The sequence below is a fragment of the Anabrus simplex genome, chromosome 9 (assembly GCF_040414725.1).
Source record: "Anabrus simplex isolate iqAnaSimp1 chromosome 9, ASM4041472v1, whole genome shotgun sequence".
In the NCBI taxonomy this organism is placed as follows: Eukaryota; Metazoa; Arthropoda; class Insecta; order Orthoptera; family Tettigoniidae; genus Anabrus; species Anabrus simplex.
The window spans coordinates 90,921,448-90,937,388 of NC_090273.1; the positions used below are offsets into that span (position 1 = coordinate 90,921,448).

The 15,941-nt window shown below is 38.2% G+C and overlaps 1 protein-coding gene across 1 annotated transcript in view; it reads right to left on the reverse strand.

Annotated features, from left to right (window-relative positions):
- Nucleotides 1–15,941, reverse strand: part of kek3 (kekkon 3) — a 456,384-nt gene that overhangs the window by 32,522 nt on the left and 407,921 nt on the right. The window lies entirely within an intron of this gene.

The following is a 15,941-nucleotide window of genomic DNA, read 5'->3' on the forward strand; positions in this document are numbered from 1 at the left end:
ACAACAAGGATCATCGATTCAGTATAGTGCTTTGGAAGCAGTCCCTTGGTCATGTATATACTATTGTTTTACGATAGTTTCTGGGAACGTGGGGTATTGCGCATCGTATCCACTAATTGTTTTAAATTCACATCTATCCATTCATTCTTCGTCGTCACGTTTTGAACTCTGGTGAGTAGACGGTTTTTCACTTTAAAATTGTCATTCCAGTTTGTCTCATTTCGTACAATTAGGGGCCGATAACCTAGATGTTAGGCCCCTTTAAACAACATGCATCATCATCTTAAGGAATACCAAATCATTGAGAGAAAGACGTTTATTATAAAAATGGAAAATCATGCGTCCTAATGAGGATTTATCTCCAGAAATCGCGATGTACTACACGTTAACAGTTACAACGTAATAATAATGTTATTGTTGGCTTTACGTCCCACTAACTATTTTCCACGGTTTTCGGTGACGCCGAGGTCCAGAAATTGTGTCCCGCGGGAGTTCTTTTACGTGACCAAAAATCTACTGACACGAGGCTGACGTATTTGAGCACCTTCAAATGCTACCTGTTAGCGCCATGATTGAACTTTCCAAGTTGGGGTCAGAAAGCCAGCGCCTCAGCCGTCTGAGCCACTCAGTCCGGCAACTGTTACAGTGGAACCCATCCCGATACCAAGGTGTTTCAATAATAACATTCACCATCAACGGGGATGTATATTTCAAGACACATAGAACTTCAATTTTTTAAATATTATTCAACAAACACTTCAATTTTTTTTGCTATTTGTTTTACGTAGCACCGACACAGATAGGCCTTACGGCGACAATGGGATAGGAAAGACCTAGCAATGGGAAGGAAGCGGCCGTGGCCTTAACTAAGGTACAGCCCCAGCATTTGCCTGGTGTCGAAAACACTTCAATTTAACACCCACAATAATCAGTAGATAGGCAGAAATCCAGACGTATTATTTGGTCACATGAATTACCAATGGTGAGATACTTCGTGGCCACCTCAAAATATTTTCAAGTTTTGAGAAGGCTTTCTTTGGGAACATCACAATAGAAACACAGTAAGTCATAAGAATTCATAACATACATGAAAAATATTTTCATATTTTTTAAAGATTATTTACATATTTCAGTTTTAAGCAATAAAGAATATGGGTATAAAATGCCCCCTTGGTACTGATAGGGTTACAGTATGGTTTAAACTAAAAATAGATCAATGTTTATATTCAGAAATTATCTTCACAATACGTAGCCGACTTCTTTGAATCAATTAATGTTATTTGCTCTTACGTCCCACTAAGTAATTTTACGGTTTTCGGGGACGCCGGGATGCCGGAATTTAGTTCCGCAGGAGTTCTTTTATGTGCCAGTAAATCTACCGACACGAGGCTGACGTACTTGAGCACATTCAAATACCACCGGACTGAGCCAGGATCGAACCTGACAATCAATCAATCAATCAATCAATCAATCAATCAATCAATCAATCAATCAATCAATCAATCAATCAATCAATCAATCAATCAATCAATCAATCAATCAATCAATCAATCAATCAATCAATCAATCAATCAATCAATCAATCAATCAATCAATCAATCAATCAATCAATCAATCAATCAATCAATCAATCAATCAATACTGATCTGCATTTTGGGCAGTTGCCCAGGTGGCAGATTCCCTATCTGATGCTTTCCTAGCCTTTTCCTAAATGATTTCAAAGAAATTGGAAATTTATTGAACATCTCCCTTGGTAAATTATTCCAATCCCTAACTCCCCTTCCTATAAATGAATATTTGCCCCAGTTTGTCCTCTTGAATTCCAACTTTATCTTCATATTGTGATCTTTCCTACTTTTATAAACGCAATTCAAACTTATTCGTCTACTAATGTCATTCCACGCCATCTCTCCGCTGACAGCTCGGAACATACCACTTAGTCGAGCAGCTCTTCCTCTTTCTCTCAATTCTTCCCAACCCGAACATTGCAACATTTTTGTAACGCTACTCTTTTGTCGGAAATCACCCACAACAAATCGAGCTGCTTTTCTTTGGATTTTTTCCAATTCTTGAATCAGGTAATCCTGGTGAGGGTCCCATACACTGGAACCATACTCTAGTTGGGGTCTTACCAGAGACTTATATGCCCTCTCCTTTACAACCTTACTACAACCCCTAAACACCCTCAAAACCATGTGCAGAGATCTGTACCCTTTATTTACAATCCCATTTGTGTGATTACCCCAATGAAGATCTTTCCTTATATTAACACCTAGACACTTACAATGATCCCCAAAAGGAACATTCACCCCATCAACGCAGTAATTAAAACTGAGAGGACTTTTCCTATTTGTGAAACTCACAACCTGACATTTAACCACGTTTATCAACATACCATTGCTTACTGTCCATCTCACAACATTTTCGAGGTCACGTTGCAGTTGCTCACAATTTTGTAACTTATTTATCAGTCTATAGAGAATAACATCATCCGCAAAAAGCCTTATCTCTGATTCCACTCCTTTACTCATATCATTTATATATATAAGAAAACATAAAGGTCCGATAATATTGCCTTGAGGAATTCCCCTCTTAATTATTACAGGGTCAGATAAAGCTTCACCTACTCTAATTCTCTGAGATCTATTTTCTAGAAGTATAACAACCCATTCAGTCACTCTTTTGTCTAGTCCAATTGCACTCATTTTTGCCAGTAGTCTCCCATGATCCACCCTATCAAATGCTTTAGACAGGTCAATCGCGATACAGTCCATTTGACCTCCAGAATCCAAGATATCTGCTATATCTTGCTGGAATCCTACAAGTTGAGCTTCAGTGGAATAACCTTTCCTAACACCGAATTGCCTTCTATCGAACCAGTTATTAATTTCACAAACATGTCTAATATAATCAGAAAGAATGCCTTCCCAAAGCTTACATACAATGCATGTCAAACTTACTGGCCTGTAATTTTCAGCTTTATGTCTATCACCCTTTCCTTTATACACAGAGGCTACTATAGCAACTCTCCATTCATTTGGTATAGCTCCTCAGACCAAACAATAATCAAATAAGTACTTCAGATATGGTACTATATCCCAACCCATTGTCTTTAGTATATCCCCAGAAATCTGATCAATTCCAGCCGCTTTTCTAGTTTTCAACTTTTGTATCTTATTGTAAATGTCATTGTTATCATATGTAAATTTTATTACTTTTTTGGCCTTAGTCTCCTCCTCTATCTCGACCTTATCCTTGTAACCAACAATCTTTACATACTGCTGACTGAATACTTCTGCCTTTTGAAGATCCTCACATACACACTCCCCTTGTTCATTAATTATTCCTGGAATGTCCTTCTTGGAACCTGTTTCTGCCTTAAAATACCTATACATACCCTACAATTTTTCACTAAAATTTGTATGACTGCCAATTATGCTTGCCATCGTGTTATCCTTAGCTGCGTTCTTTGCTAGATTCAATTTTCTGGTAAGTTCCTTCAATTTCTCGTTACTTCCACAGCCATTTCTAACTCTATTTCTTTCCAGTCTGCACCTCCTTCTTAGTCTCTTTATTTCTCTATTATAATCAAGTGGGCCTTTACCATTCTTTACCATCCTTAAAGGTACAAACCTGTTTTCGCATTCCTCAACAATTTCTTTAAACCCATCCCAGAGTATGTTTACATTTTTATTTACCGTTTTCCACCGATCATAGTTACTGTTTAGAAACTGCCTCATGCCTGCTTTATCAGCCATATGGTACCGCCTAATAGTCTTACTTTTAAGACCTTCCTTTCTATCATATTTACTTTGACTACCACAAAGACAGCTTCATGATCACTAATACCATCTATTACTTCAGTTTCCCTATAGAGCTCATCTGGTTTTATCAGCACCAATCCAGGATATTTTTCCCTCTGGTTGGTTCCATCACTTTCTGAATCAGCTGTCCTTCCCATATTAATTTATTTGCCATTTGTTGGTCATGCTTCCTGTCGTTCGCATTTCCTTCCCAATTGACATCTGGCAAATTCAGATCTCCCGCTACAATCACATTTCTTTCCATGTCGTTTCCCACATAGCTGACTATCCTATCAAATAATTCCGAATCCGCGTCAGTGCTACCCTTTCCCGATCTGTACACTCCAAATATATCAAGTTGCCTATTTTCTTTAGAAATGAGCCTTACACCTAGAATTTCATGTGTCGTTGAGGTCAGAAGGCCAGGGTCTCAACCGTCTGAGTCACTCAGCCCGGCTATTTGATTCAAGAGAGTAAGCTATCCATACAATGATTTCAAATTATAATTGTTCTTAATCACCTTCATAAATGTGTATAGCCCTGGTTACGCTGAATGCAGATTTAATTTCCTTCTTAACAGTTTAATTCTTTAATAACACTTTACGACTTGCCAAGGAGATCTTAAGAGATGCTCTCTCACCTCGGGTACTTTAATATTAATAACGATTAAACGACGTCTGTCGGTGTCTTCCATCATCACGTCTAAATAGCGTAATTTGCATTCATGAAGTTTTCAACGTAAAATTTGTATTGTATGAAACGTAAATCTATCTACTTTTAATAGTTGGAGTCTTTACAACAATGCGCGGCATGAAATCTAAATTAGAAGTGCATAGTGGTGGTGGTGGTGATTATTGTTTTAAGAGGAAGTACAACTAGGCAACCATCCTCTATATAACACTAATCAGAGAGAAAAACGGAAGGGGTCCGACACTTCGAAAAATGAAGGTATCCGCCAAAGAAAGACAAGGGCCACGAAGGGCGTGAAAATGAAAGACTCCCTAGCCCTCGCAAACCTAATAGCGTCGGGGTCGGAAAAGAACAAGAGTTGGCCAAGGGAGGTCGGATAGGATAGTTGAAAGTGAGGAGCCTGGCACAAGTAAGTGGAAGCAATGCCAGGACTCAGATAAGGGCCCCATGGTCGCCAACCCACGCTCCAAAGTTCAGAGCTCCTGGGGCCCCTTTTAGTCGCCTCTTACGACAGGCAGGGGATACCGTGGGTGTTATTCTACCGCCCCCACCCACAGGGGGTATTAGAAGTGCATAGATTTCTCATTTTGAAGATCGATATGAGCTCTATCTGAGTAAATATCTGCTTTGATGATAGTTTATGCTGCCTCTGTGGATCCGTGGTAGAGTGTCGGCCTCCGGATCCCAAGATAGCGGGTTCAAACCCGGCAGAGGTAGTCGGATTTTTGAAGGGCGGAAAAAAGTCCACTCGACACTCCATGTCGTACGATGTCGGCCTGTAAAAGATCTCTGGTGATACATTTGTATTTACCCGACAAAATTAATTAAATCTCAGCCATAGACGCCCAAGAGAGTTTCGGTTTACTCGGTCTGCCATCTAGTGGGCCTAGAGTAAAACGAAACGTCGAAATTGACGAGCAGACAGCCAGATGGCGCAAATCGAAATGTCTGCACACGGTAGCTGAGGCCATACGATTATTATTATTATTATTATTATTATTATTATTATTATTATTGTTATTATTATTATTATTATGCTTCATTCAGAATGTTTAATATTGAAAACATTTATTAGCAAAGTAGGAGTCCACATACTACGAAAAAAGTAAAATTAATCAATTTCCTCAATCGTGCCAAACGTTGAAGGGCCAAAGCACCCGAAAGTTTTCAAATTGTGAGTACTGAATAGCTCTATCAAGTTTAAATAACGAAGTTAGAAAATAATCACTTCCGGCCTAAATGCCGTTCCGGAAGAACAGCCTAAAATCAGTTGTTTCTTTACTCGTTTTTTATTCAAATTAACTTATTTACATAATTATTTCTGTAATGTGTTCATTGGTTCAATACCCTCAGGCGTTTCTTCATTTTTTGGGAAAAGGCCCACAACGAACTCTGCATTGACTCACATTAGCGCTCGTGGTGGTAGAAAAAGGCAAACTGCTAATCTAATCGACCGGATAACGATGACTAAGAAAAGGGTTGTAACTTTTAGGAATAAATAAAGAATATATTCTCAAACATAATTATGTATTAATTCGCAACTCATATCCCTAGAATGTTTCCAATATTGAGTTGCTTGTCTGAACGGTTACAACTATGGATTTTATGTATATTTTATACAATAATACGTGTGTGTATATTCACATATTAACTTTCGAATGAATAAGAGCAATTTCACTTTTATGTACCTATAATAAAGGGGCTGCCTGGCCGAGGCGGTAAAGGCGTGCTCGGTTCGCCCAGAAGGACGTAGGTTCGAATCCCCGTCAGGAAGTCGTAAAGTTTAAGAAACGAGATTTCCACTTCCGGAGGTGCATATGGTCCTGAGGTTCACTCAGCCTACACCAAAAATGAGTAGCAAGTTAATTTCTGGGGGCAAAGGCAGCCGGGCGTAGAGCCAACCACTCAACCCCATCACGTGCCGAGGTTGAAAATGGTGGAAGCCTTTACCTTCCACTCCTCCAAGGGCCTTCATGGCCTGTACGGAGGTGACTTTGCTTTGCTTTGTACCTATAATAATCCAGAATAACACTTAGCTTTCTGTTATTTGTAATATCTCCATTGAAATAAATACGATTTCATAGACTTTTTTTCCATGAACTAGGAACCTCAAAATTCATTAGTTTAACTGACAGGAATATCAATCAATTTCTAGAGAAATATATTTTAAGTGAATCTGTTCCGAGACAATAGTGTAAGCATTTTCCAACATTCTCCAGCCCCAGGATTTAAATCCGAATCGAATAGGTAAAAGGGTAGTTTGCTAATATTATTTTCCACGGGGCAAACTATTTCAATTATAATGTACAAGTCCCCATTGAAATAGTTATTGGACAATAGCGACACACTCACCGGTCTCAGAGGCTAGGTTTATTAGTGTTTTCCATATCTAGAAAGAGCAATAAACGAGTACATAAACACAGAACGTGACCACGAAATCATTATTCAGAAAATGCGAAACATGAAATGTTTTTAATAAAAAACTTAAACTATTCCAATTCACGACTGACAGATGCTATATAGTTATATGCCATGAATTGGTGCCTGCCTTTTCTGGAATCATTAATGTTCTCTTCTTCATGTTATTTAGCTGTGATGAAAAGTCAAGCTCGGAATCTCACATTCATACGATATTCAATTCCAGGTAATTCTTTTTGTACAGTTAACAATGTTTAGTTATTAGCTATACAACAAGCATATTTTTTATTCTTCTTTATTATTTCTATGTACTATTGCTGGTATAATAGTAAATTGCTCTAATACATTATGAGAGAATATAAATAAGAAATAACACTGAATGGTTGGTACAGGTTAATAATAATAATAATAATAATAATAATAATAATAATAATAATAATAATCGTATGGCCTCAGCTACCGTGTGCAGACATTTCGATTTGACAACATCTGGCTGTCTGCTCGTCAATTTCGACGTTCCGTTTTACTCTAGGTCCGCTAGATGGCAGACAGAGTAAACCGGATCTCTCTCGGGCGTCTATGGCTGAGATTTAATTTTGTCGGGTAAATACGAAATGTATCACCAGAGATCTTTTACATGCCGACATCGTACGACATGGAGTGCCGAATGGACTTTTTTCCGCCCTTCAAAAATCCGACTACCTCTGCCGGGTTTGAACCCGCTATCTTGGGATCCGGAGGCCGGCACTCTACCACGGATCCACAGAGGCAGCTGTACAGGTTAATTAAAGAGGGTGAAACAAATCGAATTGTGCATTCAGAATTGATCGCTTCCAGCGCTTTCATGTGTGTGAGCACATCCGCAATGATAAATTCGACACATTCCTTAGAATAATAATAATAATAATAATAATAATAATAATAATAATAATAATAATAATAATAATAATAATAATAATAATAATAATAATACCAATTATAGTACCAACAGGAAAAGAACAGAAGGCCCTCGAGGTCCGCATCCAGAAAATGAAGAGAGCCCTCGGCCGAACGCAAAACATTTACAACAAAAAATGCCTTTCAATCTTCACCAAAATTCGACATTACAACACTGTGATCAGTCCTGAAATACTATACGCGAGTGAAACATTGGATCTCCACAGGAAAACATTACTCGAAGACATCCTGAAAGAGAAACGTAAAATCATCAGAAAAATTCTCGGCCCAAAACTGACTGACTGCAATCTCGTACAAAAACCGAGGAGCTCTCGAACCTTGCGGCCGACATCAGAAAAAGTCGCCTGAAATTTTACGGACACATCAAACGCCTTCCAGAAAACAGACTGACAAGAATCTTACTTGAGGCAACAGAAAACATCAAAACAAATAGGTGGACAATGGAAATCCGCCAAGACCTGGAAAAATCAGGAATCAAAGTGGCCGTCATCGCTGCCCGAACCTGCTACAGTACGAAAATCAGCAAGTGTGAAGTAGAGTCAGAGAGAAACCATAAGAAGAAGACAGGAGCTAAGTGGACAGAAGAACGAAGAATCACGATGAGAGAAAAATTGAAGGCTGCCTGGCAAAGAAGGAAATGCACAACTTCTAAGTGAGCTTTGCGTAATCAGTTTTCTGGTCTTTTTCGCATCTAAATAATAATAATAATAATAATAATAATAATAATAATAATAATAATAATAATAATAATAATAATAATAATAATAAGAGGAAGAAAAGAAGAACTTTTTTTCTTCATAGACTTTTGTCAGCTTTCCTGGTCACTTTCTTCTACTATCTCCTGTTTTATACCTTATCCTTGCTATTCTTATTTACTCCAGCCTTCCTTTGCATTTGTCATCGTCTCGGCACCGGCTCACAATTAGCTGTCAGGCGTTCGACTCTATTCGCAACATTATTCCTTAGGTCAATATTCAATTGCCATTTTAATTTGACATCACCGGAACAAGATGACCGGTTCAATTTTGACATACAGTTTCTACCAGAAGCCAAGGAAATTGTTACACTACTGGGCGACCAATTGCTAAATTTGTAATTAAAGTGTTTTGTCCCAAGCACCGAACCTGTCATCAGAGAACTTTGACATGCGATAACGTACGGCATGGAGTATCATTCAAACTTCCAAATACTACTACCAAGTTAGAAATTTTATCTTGGTGTCCAAAGAACCCTGATAAACACAATATAATAATAATAATAATAATAATAATAATAATAATAATAATAATAATAATAATAATGTCCGGATCGTTGGCTGAATGGTCAGCGAAGTCGCTTTCGGTTCAGAGGACTTCGCTTTCGATTCCAGGTCAAGTTGGGGATATTTATCTTAATAATTGCTAATTTCCTTGGCTCGGGGGCTGGGTCATTGAAGTCCCAAACATCCCTGCAACTCATGCAACACACTAAACTCCACTATAATAATACGTAGTTTCCTCTATATTGCAGATGTTGTCCAACCTCATCGGAGGGTCTGTCAAACAAGGACTGCAGCAGCCACACAAAATTAATTCAACCACTTATTAATTAATTAATTAATTAATTAATTAAATACGGACTAATCGTTGTCTCCTTGATCTCTATCCACTCTTCTCACCCTCCACAGCTGAATTCATTATCATCCTAGATAACCTATCTTCTTCCATTCGACCGGGCGAGTTAGCCGTGCGCGTAGAGGCGCGCGGCTGTGAGCTTGCATCCGGGAGATCATGGGTTCGAATCCCACTGAAAATGGTTTTCCGTGGTTTCCCACTTTCACACCAGGCAAATGCTGGGGCTGTACCTTAATTAAGGCCACGGCCGCTTCCTTCCAACTCCTAGGCCTTTCCTATCCCCTCGTCGCCATAAGACCTATCTGTGTCGGTGCGACGTAAAGCCCCTAGCAAAAAAAACTCTTCCATTCGCCACAAATGGCATCATGACGGAAGCCAATTTATGTGTTCAGTTCCATCCTTCGAACTTATTTCTAACTTAGCCTTTACCTCTTCATTCTGAGTACACTCCGACCAAGATTTCCACCTTTTATTTTTACAATTGGCTTTACGTCGCACCTACACAGGTAGGTGTTATGGCGACGAAGGGATAGAAAAAGACTAGGAGTGGGAAGGAACCAGCCGTGACCTTAATTAAGGTACAGCTCCAGCATTTGCCTGGTAAGGCATGGAAACCACAGCAAAACATCTTCAGGGCTGCCGACCCACTAGGTACCGAATGAAAGCTCACAGCTGTGCGCCCCTAACCACACGGCCAACTCACTCGGTTTTTCCACATTTTTATACCAGCAATCATTGTTAAGAATTTTGTGTCCAATACTTCTACTTGATCCAGTTTCTCTTAGAATATTACTATCCTGAGGGAACACACATCCTAATACTTGAAATGTTCCAAATGTTCCAGTGTTGTAGCTATGATTTCACATTCATTCCTCTTCGGTTCCTTCTCGACTAACATCATTTCGGTCGTGAGAATAATAATAATAAAATAATAATAATATTTACGGTATTTATTTATTCATTTAATTTATAACTTATCTAAAATACATTTGCAAATATGCAGTATGATATTATACATTATCTTTGCAATTATTTACAACTTGATGTGCTTATTTGCTGGTGAAGTTGTTTCATATTTGTATACACTGTTGCAATCCTTACTGTTCACAACATTAATAAGGTTTGTACATTAGCATTGTAATTTTGGTCTGTGGTGTGAGGTTTTTTTTTCAGTCCCTGAAAGTATCATTCAAAATTGGCAAGTCTGTGGTACATTTTTCATTCATGAACAGATATTTAAACTGTAATTTTATTTTCTATGATCCACAGTTTCACATGTTCTTTTAGTTGGCATTTTGTTTTCAAGTGTGTCAATTCTGAGGGCAACTTGTTAAAAAATTTAGAAACTACAACTTGCAGTGTTCTGGATCCATATTTACAGTAGTACCTGATGACCTGAAAATAACTTATATGCCTCAGTCTTTTTTTTTTTTTTTTTTTTTTTTTTTTGCTAGCTGCTTTACGTCGCACCGACACGGATAGGTCTTATGGCGACGAGATGCCTCAGTCTTGTTCCATGTGTATGTTCATTTACAATTTTATATTGTGGCTTCCAGCTATTTTCTGTAATTATGTTGTACATATAAAGTTGTTTAACTCTCAAGTACCTTTCCTTCTGGTACATCCCTGTTAACATATCCTCACTTAAGCTAATCATTCCACAGTTTTCCTACCAAAAGAATGCTTTGACAACACAATTTCGTAACATTTCTACCATGTTTATGTCTATAATAGAAGCCGATTTCCACACACTTACACCATATGATATAAGTGACTCAACGAGTGAATGATAAACCATTTTTAAGCTATCATGAGGTGTTATATACTTAAACATTTGCATTTTGAACAAGCTTAGCCTCAGTCTTTCACACAACTTATTAATATATTGCTTCCAGGAAAAATATCCATCTATTATTATACCTAGATATTTCATGTTATCAGCTTTCTCTATTACATAGTCACAACTGCATGATTTTTGTTCAGCATCATGAATACACTGAGCTGAATGGCCTGCTATTTCAATGTTTTCTCTCTGTGTTATTTTTGGGGTAGTAATGTACACGACTTTTGTTTTTGAAGTGTTAATTATTAGAACCTTATCATGGCACCATTCTTGAAAGTAGTTGTACTCCATTTGTAAATGTTTCTCTGTCCTTTTTGGGTTTTTATGTACTGATACAATTAGTTTATCATCTGCATGAATGAAATATTTAGAGTTTTTAAAACATGAGCGTATATCCTGGACAAAATAATAATAATAATAATAATAATAATAATAATAATAATAATAATAATAATAATAATCTATATATAAATGGACGTAAGGAGGAATTTCAACCAAACTTGGTACAGATATGACTTGCTATCTGGAACAGGAGTATAACGCTCTAGCACCCATAGGGGCAGGGTGAGGAAGGGGGCGACATGTAAAAGTAATCGAAATTATTGTCGAAATCGTAGTTTTGGGGTCGCTCAGATGACTTATGACATTCTGGATACCATTTAAATTCAAGTTCAGCCTGAAACAGAATGAGAGTTGAGAAGGTGTGTGAATGTGTGAATGACGAAAATAATTCGGCTTATGGATGTATTTGTGTATGTCCCTTCATAGCTCTCAAGCAATTTTGTCACAATTATGACTTACTATCTGGAAAAGACTACCGTGGGGATAGGACACCTCGCATCGCTACGGTGGGGGTGGGGAGGGGATGACATGTAAAAATAATCGATAACTACAAATATTAGTGTCGATCAGATCATTTTCGAGGTCGATGGGATGGACAGTGACAGTCCGGATGCCGTTTAATAAATTCAGCCCCAGTCGGCATGGGGAGTGGGAAGGGATGAAGAAATTATGTCCAAAAGTATCGAGATGTGTTTATGTTCCAGTACATTTCTCGACCAAACTTGGTACACATATGAGTTACTAATGAAGAAAATGTGATGTGAGGTTAAGACACCCTCCCCAAGTACCAGTTATCTCTTATTTTAAAGCTATCATTTCTTTGAAAGTATCAACTATTTCCCAATAATGTGAGCTTCCTCAGGGACAAAATTTTACGTGAAAATGAAATAATACACAACTTAAAATTAAACTGACATTAATAAGTCTTAAACTGCCTAAGAGTTCTTAAATCAATTCTACAATAAAGAACTGTGCAACAATTCACTTCACACATAATTAACAGGTAGTACAAATCTTAAAATTAAACATTCAAAAACTAACCGGGTATTGCCGGATGGTACAGCTAATAATAATAATAATAATAATAATAATAATAATAATAATAACAATAATAATAATAATAATAATAATAATAATAATAATAATAATAATAATAATAATAATACATGTTGTAAATATTGCCACTTCATTGGACAGGCAGACAAATTTCCCTTTGTTCTGGGCGTGGAGTCGTCATTCATTACAATGTAATCATTTTGTTCGTTACACCCGCTGTTCTGTTGTTGACTGATATATTGTCCTCTATATTATATACGGGAATTGGTAGCGTTTCCTAGCGCCATTCAAGCATTTAAAAATCGCAGCCTGTTCACAGTAGGTATGACAGACACCACCGGGGCATTTCAGTAATGGATTTATGAGTCATTCATTCATTATACAAGCATAGAGGGCAGAAGGTTAATTACGAAGACAGATATCAAACCGAAAGTGTTTCCCTGTGATTTATAACAGTTTATGAATGAGATACGTTGATGCTATATCATAACACAGGTGGAAAATATTGGCTATTTATCTTGATCCCTTATCTCTTAAATCTGGACTATCATGAAATTGGAAGGTGTTATAAAAATAATATTAAATAATTAATAATAATATGATTTACATTATTTGTTGGGGGTGGTAGGGGCGTGATTAGCTCAATGGCTTAGTTCTTGGCTTCCCACCCACAAGTGTAAGGCTCGAATCCCGGTCGATTCTGGGTAGAAATTTTCATTTAAAAAATCACGTTGAGTCAGTAAATTATACAAGTTACAAACTGATGGAGTTTTGCACAGTGCAATCAGGCTGGTTAGCAATTGAAACATAATTTTCATCGCTATATCGATATGTAATTGACTGTTAGTACTTCTCACTCCCAGTAAAAAATCATGAATATGATCTACTGTCCGGTAATGTTGTCAAGATTCAAGTTACGAAATTGAAGGCAAATACTGAATGGGAAATGAGAGAAAAAGGACTTGTAACAATAGTTATTTAAGGTACAGTGGAAGGGGGAAAGAATCCAGGAACCCTACTACTGATAAATATTCTCATTCCTACCCTGAGAATGACACCATCTCTTAGCCCAAGAGATTCGGATCAGAAAAAGACACATGCGGAGATGGTCGGAGGATTGACGGCTGTAGCCTATACTATTAACTCATTTCATGTTAAGATATCAGTATTGCTCTTATGACAAGAGGGTTGCCATATCGAACGGCTCTGCTCAACACCATCACGGGAAAACGGCGGCACATAAATTTGTGAAGTTCAGTATTTAATTACAAGACAAAAAGGGGAAGAAACTAAGCTACAAATTATTTTTATGAACTAAAGGGGACGGGGAGTTTACAGGTGCTATTTTTGGTTTGTACAGAATCAAAGATAAACTATGGGACATAAAAAACTTCAGTATTGAAGTGTAAGGCAAATGATTTTTATGACCTTGAGGGGTGAGGGATGCGTTTAATTGCATGTAATAAGTTTCTCCAGGCAATAAAGGCTAGAAAGCAGACGCAACAAATAAATACTGTAGATGACTCTACAAAAGATCACAGTATTAATATTAAAGAAAAACATCACAAACGTAGGCTTATCGCATACCTCTCACTCAATACAAGACAATTACGCACTGATTTAAAGCCTAAAACCACACAGGCAACGAGTAAACACTGTAGACGACTTCACTTCAGAAGTGAGGCGATTCATAGAGTGTGGGACTACACGAGGCTTGTACCAGAGCAGCACAGAAGGAAAATGAAGGAAAGTAACGAAGCGATGGCTGTTCCCGCCATTGTGCTACCTCCCTACAAATGTACTTATGAAAAAGAAAATGTTATGTAGTTATTTTAATAACTCACGGGGAAAAATGCCACATCCTTTTTATCTACCTTTCATAATACATTACAAAGTACAGTACAATATCCCTTAATCACGAGCAGTTATGGGTGTCTCAGAGCGGGGTGTGTGCACACCTTGTAGGCTCATAAGAGGAATACTGTTTTCTTAACGAGGAATGAGCTATAGGAACTGAGCCGGCATTCGCCTTAGTGCAGGAGAATGGCAAATCACGGAAAACCATTCTCAGGACAGCCGACGGTAAGGACCAACCCCTCTCCGCCTCCCGAATACAGAGGTGTAGAGCAACGATAGCGCCGTGGCCACCCCATCTCTGCTCGGTTGGCCTGTCGGAGTGCAGAGCTGTCGGACCATAGACAAGCCGTGGCCACTTGTGGGCCGAGATTCACTCTGCATCCGCCGACCATTAGGTAGGAGAAGAATAACAATGCTCAACGAAGTGAAGGGGGAAGATACCAAACTACCAAACAGTTGGGCTGGGCAGATGGAGACAGCTACGGTGTCAGGAACCTGCCAATAGGCAGAACACCTTATGATGATGACGACAACAATACGATTATTATTATTATTATTATTATTATTATTATTATTATTATTTCTACTGCCTACCTGGTACTGGATGTTGACGATCACGTGAACGAATGTCATTCCTTCAGAGGCTGTGTGGAGTAATTTACCAGCTATTCTGAAAATCTCCAGTCTAACATGATTTTGAGTAATATTTCCATGTGCTGTACACTACACAGCCGACGTGGTGGTAGAAACGAACTATTCTTGATATTAAAAGTTTCCTGTCGATAAAATTGAATTGTTTGTTCCTCCCTTGTTTTTCCTTCGCTTAATCCATATGGTTCAGCCATGACCATCTCGATAGGTATCAATCCCTGCGTGGATCAGTGGTAGAGTGTCGGCCTCCGGATTCCATGTTCATAAAATCAAATCTGAAGGAGGTAATCGGATTTATGAAGGATGGAAAAGTATTCATTCGACAATATGGGGTCCTAGGTTACCAGCTATATGTCCCTGACGATGAGATTAATGTATGGCAGCAATCTGACCCATTGGCTTAGAACCTGCTCACCCCATAACATCAATGTATAGCGGTCGTCTTGCCCTTTAGCTCCAACACCCCAGTCCCTGAGTCCGGAGAGTTAGCCAGAAGTAGTTAAAATCCGCAAACCAGCCGGAAACTAAACCCCGTTTTCCCGTTCAGGGAAGTTAGACAAGACAAATAAAATTCATTTAAAGTAAATGATGTCAGACTCATCCAGAGGTCCCGGGTTAAAATTTGTAAGACCCTGAGGAGATCGAAGTATGAAATATTCTATACTAGGATGGTGAAGTGGGAATATTGTGTTTGGTGTCCATCTTGTGCAT